The following is an 8,849-nucleotide window of genomic DNA, read 5'->3' as shown; positions in this document are numbered from 1 at the left end:
ACATTCCCATCAGTCTTTATTAAACATATAATTTGTTGTGATTTTGTTTCACCCAGAAACAAACTTTCACTTTCACCAAGTGAAGTCCCCAGCCTCAGCAGATTAAGAAATGTGCCTCACAGTGCATTTATTGGTGTATAGTCCCAAGAACACCTCTTATTTGTCCTCTATAAAAAGAAAAATTGAACCTCATTCACAGTTGTCCTCTCTCCTTTTCTTTTTCTTTTTTTACTGTTGCTGTCGTTTCTGCCTTTCGGTTAATTTTGATTTTGGCTTCCTTTCTTAGTTTTCTGAGAATTCTCACCATAAATCATGCTGAATTTTCTCAGATTATTATTAGTACATTGGATATGTGGGTTGAAATAAAGAATCACGTGAAGTTCTGGATTAAGGATTGTTGTAAAAATAAAAATTTAAAGCTAAAACAGTTCTTCTTAATTCATTTGTCAAAATAAACTTTCTTACCTTAGTCAGTGGTGGTTACAAAATAAAATGAAATGAATTTTAGTTCAGTTATATTCCATAAATTGCAGCTTATTTTGAAAGTTCAAGGAAGTCACTAAAAAGTTTTATTGGAGAAATAACAGACAATTTGTTCCTAAGACCATAGGGAACACTGCTTCTTCATTTTTTAACAGTATTATGTGGGAATCTTATTAATATTCAGATTCAGTAAAACTGGGTTGGATGATTGGAGAGGTGAATATTACTTAACTAAAGAGGAATCCCTGCAGGAAACATTCTAAGGCTCTTTAAGAGATAGAGCAGCTTAAGGACAAGGACTGAAAACATTTGACTTAGCTCTTCAGAAAGTGATGAAAATATAAGTCCATCTGTTGTTGTGTGGGCAGACAAGTTGCCCACACATTCTAAATTTCCAGTGAATTAAATTAATACAGACAGAGGTCAAGAAGTTCCTAGGAATTTAACTACATGTGTATTCAAAAACACAGATGGCTCCCATATTTGTTTAAATATTTCCCCTGCAACCACAAAATTAATTATTTCATAGGTGGTATTTTCTTTAGATTCATATTTTATCTATTTTTAGAATAATAGTGGACACTTTACTTTAGGCAACTGTATATTGCAAACAGCTAGAAATTTTGAGTAGCAATTGTTCATCATTTAATAATCTTTTCCCAAGATATCTAATGCATCTGAGAACAAAATAGCTGGCCTCCAGTTATTTACAATGTATCCAACTTTCCAGCAACTTATCTGCCCACACAATGACAGATGGACTTACATTTTTATCAGTTTCTGAAGAGCTAAGTCAATTACTTTCAGTCTTTTTTCTTCAGCTGCTCTATCTCGTAAGGCACCTTAGAATGCTTCCTGAGGGGATTCCTCTTTAGTTAATGGTTATTCACCTCTCCAATTATCCAAATCCATCCATGGAAAGAGAGCAAGCAATATTTTTCTTTACATTAGGGCAAGTTTCCTTCTTTCTTTCTTTTTGCAGTCTACTAAAACACTATTACCCATCTGATTTGTTAGTTTAGAGTTTCAGAGATTTAAGGACCCAGAGCATCCATATCTATTTGATGCACAGTAATTCCTGAAATAGCCTGCCAAATGTTGTGATCTACTAAAAATATCAAGATAGAGATATTGAATGCTTGGTGCAAACAAGGATTCATGTTAGTATAACTCTAATGTGCTCTCAGGTCTGCCAAGGCAAATTCTTAACTAGTCCCAGAAGTCAATCAGGGATGAGCAAGAATAGCAGGATTATGAAGTAAGAATGCTCTCCACAGATCATCATACAACAATTGCTGATTTTTCATCATCCAGATTCGGTGAAGCTCCAAACATGAGAACTTTAGATCCATCTCATTTTCATGTCTAAGTCAAGAAGAACTATGTGATTCAATTCTCCTGTGGAAATTTATAGACATCCTATAAAAATAGACTCACATTGAAGTTTCATGATATCAAATGGTAGTTGTGATTTTTCTCAATGGTAGGCTCTAAGAAAAACATTTGGTCATATTTCTAGTTAATGTATTGGATGGATGGTATCATCAACATTTCAATCAATGAATCTTTCAAATATTTCATGAATTAAACAGAAGTGATAACCCAATTTGGTAGTCATTTGAATTTAAACACTAATATACTTTGGTTTCATATTGGTTTATATAATGAGTAATCTACCTGAAGTCAGGTTCAAGGTTTAATTTTAATTTTAATTTTTTTGATACAGAGTCTCAATATATTTTCTAGGCTAGCTTTGAATTTGTGAGCTCAAGTGATCCTTCTGCATCAGCCTCTGAGTAAATGGAATTACAGTTACCAGCCACCATGTCAGGCTAAGATTGATTTCCTGATTGTTGATCCATTTCATATTTGAGAATTTTATTAGAGATTACCTTCACAATGGCAAAAAGAAATATTAAAATATCAGTTACAAAGGCTCACCAGAAGATACGAGTTAAATTCTTCGTTGGATATTATCAAAAGCTTATTAAGATTATCTTGAAACTATTCACTAATAAGATATCTGTGCATATGTGCATGCACATCTGTGTACATTCCTTAGATTATAGTCTGTCTTAATTTTATTATTAAGCAATGGGAATCAATACATCTATATATCACAGATGTACACAGATATATGCATTACTTTACCATAGGTTTAGTAAAGTAATAAAATAAATAATTTGTTACCAAAACAATATAAATTTTTCCAAATATTCAGTTTTGCTTTTCTATCCCTTCTGAAAATAATTCCATGAGGACAAGCCCCTTGTTTCATAGTTCAGTTTTCAATTTCAACACTTAGTATCTCATACTGAAGTGGCATTCAATGGACATGTGTACCTGCAATTGAGAGCCTGAGGCAGGAGGATTACAATTTTGAGGCCAGCCTAAGAAATATATCAAGACCTTATCTCAATAGCAACAACAACAAAATGCATATTCCTTACCTAGCAAGTGAGAGTCTCTGGATTCTGTTCCCAGCATTACAGATTTAAAACAAAAACAAAAACAAAAATTTCAAAAATAGTATGACTGGATGGTGAAATATTTCTTATTTCATTATCTTAACCATTTGAAATATTTAGTAATGTTTAAAAATTAGTGATAAAGCTGGAAAACTATTAAAACAAACATTGTTAAATTTGATAATCTTTCTTTGCTTTCTCCTTTATACTATTTTCTTTCCTTTTAGCTTCTGACCTGACTTGCCCCACTGTAGGAACTGGAGTGAACCCAAGCCTGATCTTACTTCATTTGAGAAACACTGAAGCTCCAAGTCTGCTCTGATGTTCATTATCTGAGAAAAGTCTCTGCTAAACCTTATTGTCTTATAAACTGTTTTCTTTTTTTTAAGAGAGAGAGAAGAGAGAGAGAGAATGAATATATATATATATATATATATATATATATATATATATATATATATATATATATATATATTGTAGATAGACACAACACAATGCCTTTATTTTTATGTGGTGCTGAGAATTGAACCTGGGTCCCACCCGTGCTAGGGGAGCCCTCTAACGCTGAGCCACAATCCCAGACCCTTATAAACTGTTTTCTTTCAACAACCTGCATATTAACTTTCACACTTTCATTCATCATTTTTATTCTTTACAGTCATATTTTCTTCTATTTATTTTGCTTTTTATTCTTTCTCTCTGTTTTTATATGCTTTTCCCTCTTTTCTAGTCTTGACTTCCCATATATTTGGCATTTTTGCTTGTCCTTTGTTTCAAAATTATGTATATTTTTCTATTAGTAGGTAATTTTTGTAATCTTATAAACATTTTAACAAAATTTTAAACTTTATGTACATTACTCCCCCAATAAATTTCAGTTATTAATTTCTTCATTATTTTATGTTTATCCTTTCTTCAACCCATAAATTCAATGTTGCTAGTGTGATTCTTGTGTTTTTTATTATTGAATAAAAATGGATAATTCTTTACATAAGAGATTGAGTATTCCTGATCTGAAAATTCAAAATTTGAAATCCTCCAAAACCAAAACCATTTTGAGTGCCAACATGACAAAACAAGTGAAAAATTACACACCTAACCTCCTGTGATGTGATGCTGTCAAAATGCAGGTGCACTTTAAATTTTGTGTAAAATTACCTACAGGCTGAATTTGAAAGGAGCATATGAAGCACAAGTAATTTCGGTTTTATAAGAGAGTCCCAATGGAAGACATTTCATTATATATGTAAATGTTCCAAAAAAATACTAAATTCAAAACACTTTCATGCTTCAAAATTTCATATACATGATACCCTATCTGAATGCATTTTCTCATCATTTTTTCCTTTCAATATTGTGAAATTTCCATTTAATTAATTAATCTTCATCATATACTATATAGCATTTAAGAAGTGATTTTTCTTGCAAGCAATTCTTCAGTTGATTGCTTGGAAATGTATTTTTACCTATTATTTAATTATAAATTTTTCTGACATAAAATTTGAGGTTTGCCTTCACCATTGTTTAGAGAGAGAGAGAGAAAAGAAGAGAGAGAGAGAGAGAATTTTTTTAAAATTTATTTTTCAGTTCTTGGTGGACAAAACATCTTTATTTTTATGTAGTGCTGAGGATGGAACCCAGCGCCCCATGCATGCCAGGCAAGCATGTTACTGCTTGAGCCACATCCCCAGCCCAGCCTTCATCATTTTTTGACGTTTGAAATATATTCCACAATTGTTTACCTTGTGATCTTTCTGCATGTAATTCAGGTGACAGTTTGTGCCACAGTCTGGCTGCAGCAAAATAACCAGGGGGTGACGAGCAACTTCTGTAAATTGATACAGCAGTTTATTGTAGGCCAGGAGGGGTATATATACATTACACATAGCTTATCTTAATTAACATAAACTAGATACAGCAGTCAACCAATAAGGAATCTCCACACTTAATGGCTCTCTGGCGTTACTTCACAAACCACTCCCTCTGGCAAAATGCCAGGCACCATCTTGACTTGTTTACAGACCCTAACAAGTTTGCATATTTTTGTATGTTCTATAATTTTGTATGATAGATAATTCTTCAGAATCTATTATGTTTTTTTTTTAACATTTGTGATCTTCTTAATTACTGTATGTTAGAAAATTTCTTAACTTTTTCTTATTCATATCAGAATATCTGCTTGCTATAGTTTGCTAAGAAGTTTACATGTTGGATATAGAAATTTTTAGCACCACTTTAATAAAGTGCACAATACATGTATTTTCATTTCAGACAACTTGACTGCCATTTATAGAAATGTTTGATATACGTAGACTTGATTTACTAAATGTAGGCATGGTGTTAGACAAAATTCATGTGTGAATATTTATAAATAGATATAGAAGCACTCCTTCTTTGCTACTTATAAAAAACCTATCCAATTATTTTAGGAGGAAAATTACTCATCTTACAAAATGATAGTGATTTTTGTCTCTCTTTGACTCTTCACTATTGCAAAATCAAGAGAAAAATATAGAAAAAAACTGCAGAGAACATTAACTGCAAGAATTATAGTACATAAATTTTCTTACTTGTTTATAGGTATTAAAATTTCATCACACCTTTACAATAAATATCTAGACATATTAATGGCATTATTGTAAAATTCGAATATAAAAATGCAAGGGCAATATTATATTTCCTTTATCTTAGCTTAAAATATGTTAGTAATGCTTTTGTTCTATAATAACTTTTAGTATTAAAATTATTGCCTATTATAATGCTAGTTTTAACATAACTAAAGGATTTTAAACATCTTCAAGAAAACACATAGAGAAAAAAAGGCAAATGGATGTTATATTTTGTAAACACATTTCTAATGGCAAATTGATCTGGTGAAAGGCAAATGTGAATCATTACAGAACTTAAGCTTATGATAATGCTTCCTTTATAAAGACACTATATTGATGGATAGGAAATTTTATTGTAATACATCATTTCAGGGAGATGCTTTTTAGTTTTTAAGCAATTGACTGATGTGTCTCATAAGTACAAATTACTTCCTCTTGGAATCACATAACTGAGAATCACATATTTTTTATGATTTGTACTTTTGTGTTTGATTTTAAACTCAGATAAGAAAAAAAGGGATGTAAAATTTTGTTTCCGTTGTAACACATTTCTCTGATAACTTTTCAAAAGTCTTTTCACAATATTTATATATTTACCATATTTATACAACAACTAAGGGCATGGCCGCTTCCATACAGGGCAAAACAACCCAGACCTGGTAAGCCATCACCAAGTTGGCCCAGTTGCACACTAGGTGAGCTAACAGACATCATCCAGTTGCAGAGGTAACAGGGTACCTTGCATGGGGTTGCCTCTCTCTCTTTTTTCTCCTGCCAGGAACCAACTTCTTTTCATTATGCTTTCACTAGTCTTATAATCAAATATCTCTATATTGTCACATCCTACCTTATAAATATCACAGCCCCTGCCCTCTGTCTACCATTAGAAACTATAAACCATTATGCAAACATTCTGGCTTTATGATAGAAAATAACTGAACTCATTATTTCTGTTTATAACCACAAAACTGTAAATGTCAAAATAGAAGTTATTTGATTTATGACCCATATTGACTGCATTGGGTGCTGTGAACATTGGTATTTCTCTTAAAGGCAGTATTGGTAACATGCATGGACACTATAAGACTATAGGGTAGAAGCTGCAATAACTCAGATCTGCACTGAAGAGCGGAAGACAATAGACAATGTGAAAAAATGAGGAAGAAAATTGTCCTAAGCAAACCAAGATACAAAGAAATAGAATCCATGGAGAACACAGTAACTAAAATGTCAGCAGAATTCACAATGTACATAATTAACCTGATCTACAAATTAAAGAATGACCTAAGTGAGCAAATATAGGCAAAAACTTATCACTTCAACAAAGAGATAAGAGAGCAAATGCAGGTAGCAAAAGATTGCTTCAAGAAGACACAGAGATTTTGAAGAAATAAAAAAGAAATTATTAAAATGGAGGAAACAATAAACCAAATTTAAAAAAAAAAACTTCAATAGCAAGCATCACCAACATATTAGATCACTTGGAATGTCAAACAATGAAGACAATATCCAATCTTAAATATAATGTTGACCACACAGGAAGATGGTAAGAAACAATGAACAGAACATTCAAGAACTATGGGATAACATCAAAAAGTCAAATCTAAGATTTATCAGGGTAGAGGAAGGCCCTGAGTTTCAAACCAAAGGAATGCACAATTTCTTCAATTAAATAATATCAGAAAATGTCCCAAACATGAAGAATGAATTGGAAAATCAAATACAAGAGTCTTACAGAACACAAAATGTACAAAATTACAAAAGATCTACACCAAGACACATTATAATGAGAATGCCTATCATACAGAATAAGGATAGAATTTTAAAGGCTTCAAGAAAGAGAAATCAGATTTCATATAGGGGAAGACCAACTGGGATCTCAGCAGACTTTCAACCCAAACCCTCAAAATCAGATGATCCTGGAATAAGAAATACCAAGCTCTGAAAGAAAATAGATGCCAACCATCTTATATCTAGGAAATTAAGCTTCAGATTTGATGACAAAATAAAAATCTTTTATGATAAACAAAAGTTAAAGAATTTACAGCAAGAAAGCCTTCACTACAGAAAATTCTTGGTAAAAAATATTCCTTAAGGGGGAAATGAAAAACAACAATGGAAAGGGAGGAACTACACTAAAGGAAAGGTCAATCCAAGGAGAAACCAAATCAAGGTAAAAATCAAATAAATTAAAATGACTGGGGATACAAACCATGTCTCAATAATAACCCTCAATGTCAACAGTATAAACTTATCAATTAAAAGACATAGATTAGGATATTGGATTTAAAAAGATTCAATAATATGCTGCCTTCAAGTGATTCATTTCACAGGAAAACACGCCCACAGACTGAAGATGAAAGGTGGGAAAAGTGAACCACATAAACAAGCAAGGATTTACATCCTCATATCACATAAAGTGGGCTTCAAACCAAAGTTAGTGAAAAGGGATAAAGAAGGTCATTTCATTATACTTAAGGGAATCATACATCAAGAAGACATAAAGATAATAAATATCTATGTCCCAAACAATGGGGAATCTATGTATATCAAACAAACCTTTTTCAACTTCAAGAATCAAATAGACATTAACATAATAATTTGGATGACTTTAACACACCGCTCTCAACACTGAATAGATCTTCTAAACGAGAACTAAACAGAGAAACTATGAAACTCAATAAAACAATCAATAATTTATACTTTACAGACATATACAGAATATTCCATCCATCAATATATCTCATCCATTCTCAGCAGTGTATGGATCCTTCTCCAAAATAGACCATATGTTTTACCACAAAGCAAGTTTTAGCAAATAAAAAAAATAAAGATGCAAAAAAATTAAAGATGCTAGTATGCATTCTATATGACAATAATGAAATGAAATTAGAAACCAATGATAAAATAAAAATTAGAAGCTACTTGAACACCTGGAGACTAAATAACATGATATTGAATGGCACATGGATAATAGAAGACATCAGGAAAGAGATTAAAAAAATTCTAGGAGGTAAATGAGTATTCTGACACAACATATCAAAATCTCTGGGACACTGTGAAAGCAATGCTAATCGGAAAGTTCCTCGCATTATGTTCATTCATTAAAAGAAGAAAAAGTCAACAAATTAACCACCTGACATTATATCTTAAAGCCCTAGAAAAAGAGGAACAAACAAACACCCAAAGAAGAAAAAGACAGAAAATAATAAAATTAGGGCAAAAATCAATGAACTTGAAACAAAAGAAAACAATTTTAAAAATTGACAAAACAAAAAGCTGATTCTTT

General features: G+C 31.8%; 1 long non-coding RNA gene across 1 annotated transcript; it reads right to left on the bottom strand.

The window, feature by feature from the left end:
• Positions 1-1,797: 1,797 nt before the first annotated feature.
• LOC143641224 (uncharacterized) lies at positions 1,798-4,776 on the bottom strand. The gene is made up of 3 exons (XR_013155262.1): positions 4,694-4,776; positions 2,934-2,957; positions 1,798-1,881 (listed from the first exon to the last, which is right to left on the bottom strand). It is a non-coding gene; the product is annotated as an uncharacterized LOC143641224 (long non-coding RNA).
• Positions 4,777-8,849: the final 4,073 nt, after the last annotated feature.

This window comes from Callospermophilus lateralis, unplaced genomic scaffold, assembly GCF_048772815.1.
Source record: "Callospermophilus lateralis isolate mCalLat2 unplaced genomic scaffold, mCalLat2.hap1 Scaffold_91, whole genome shotgun sequence".
Taxonomy (NCBI): Eukaryota; Metazoa; Chordata; class Mammalia; order Rodentia; family Sciuridae; genus Callospermophilus; species Callospermophilus lateralis.
This window is presented reverse-complemented; position numbering and strand designations above follow the sequence as displayed.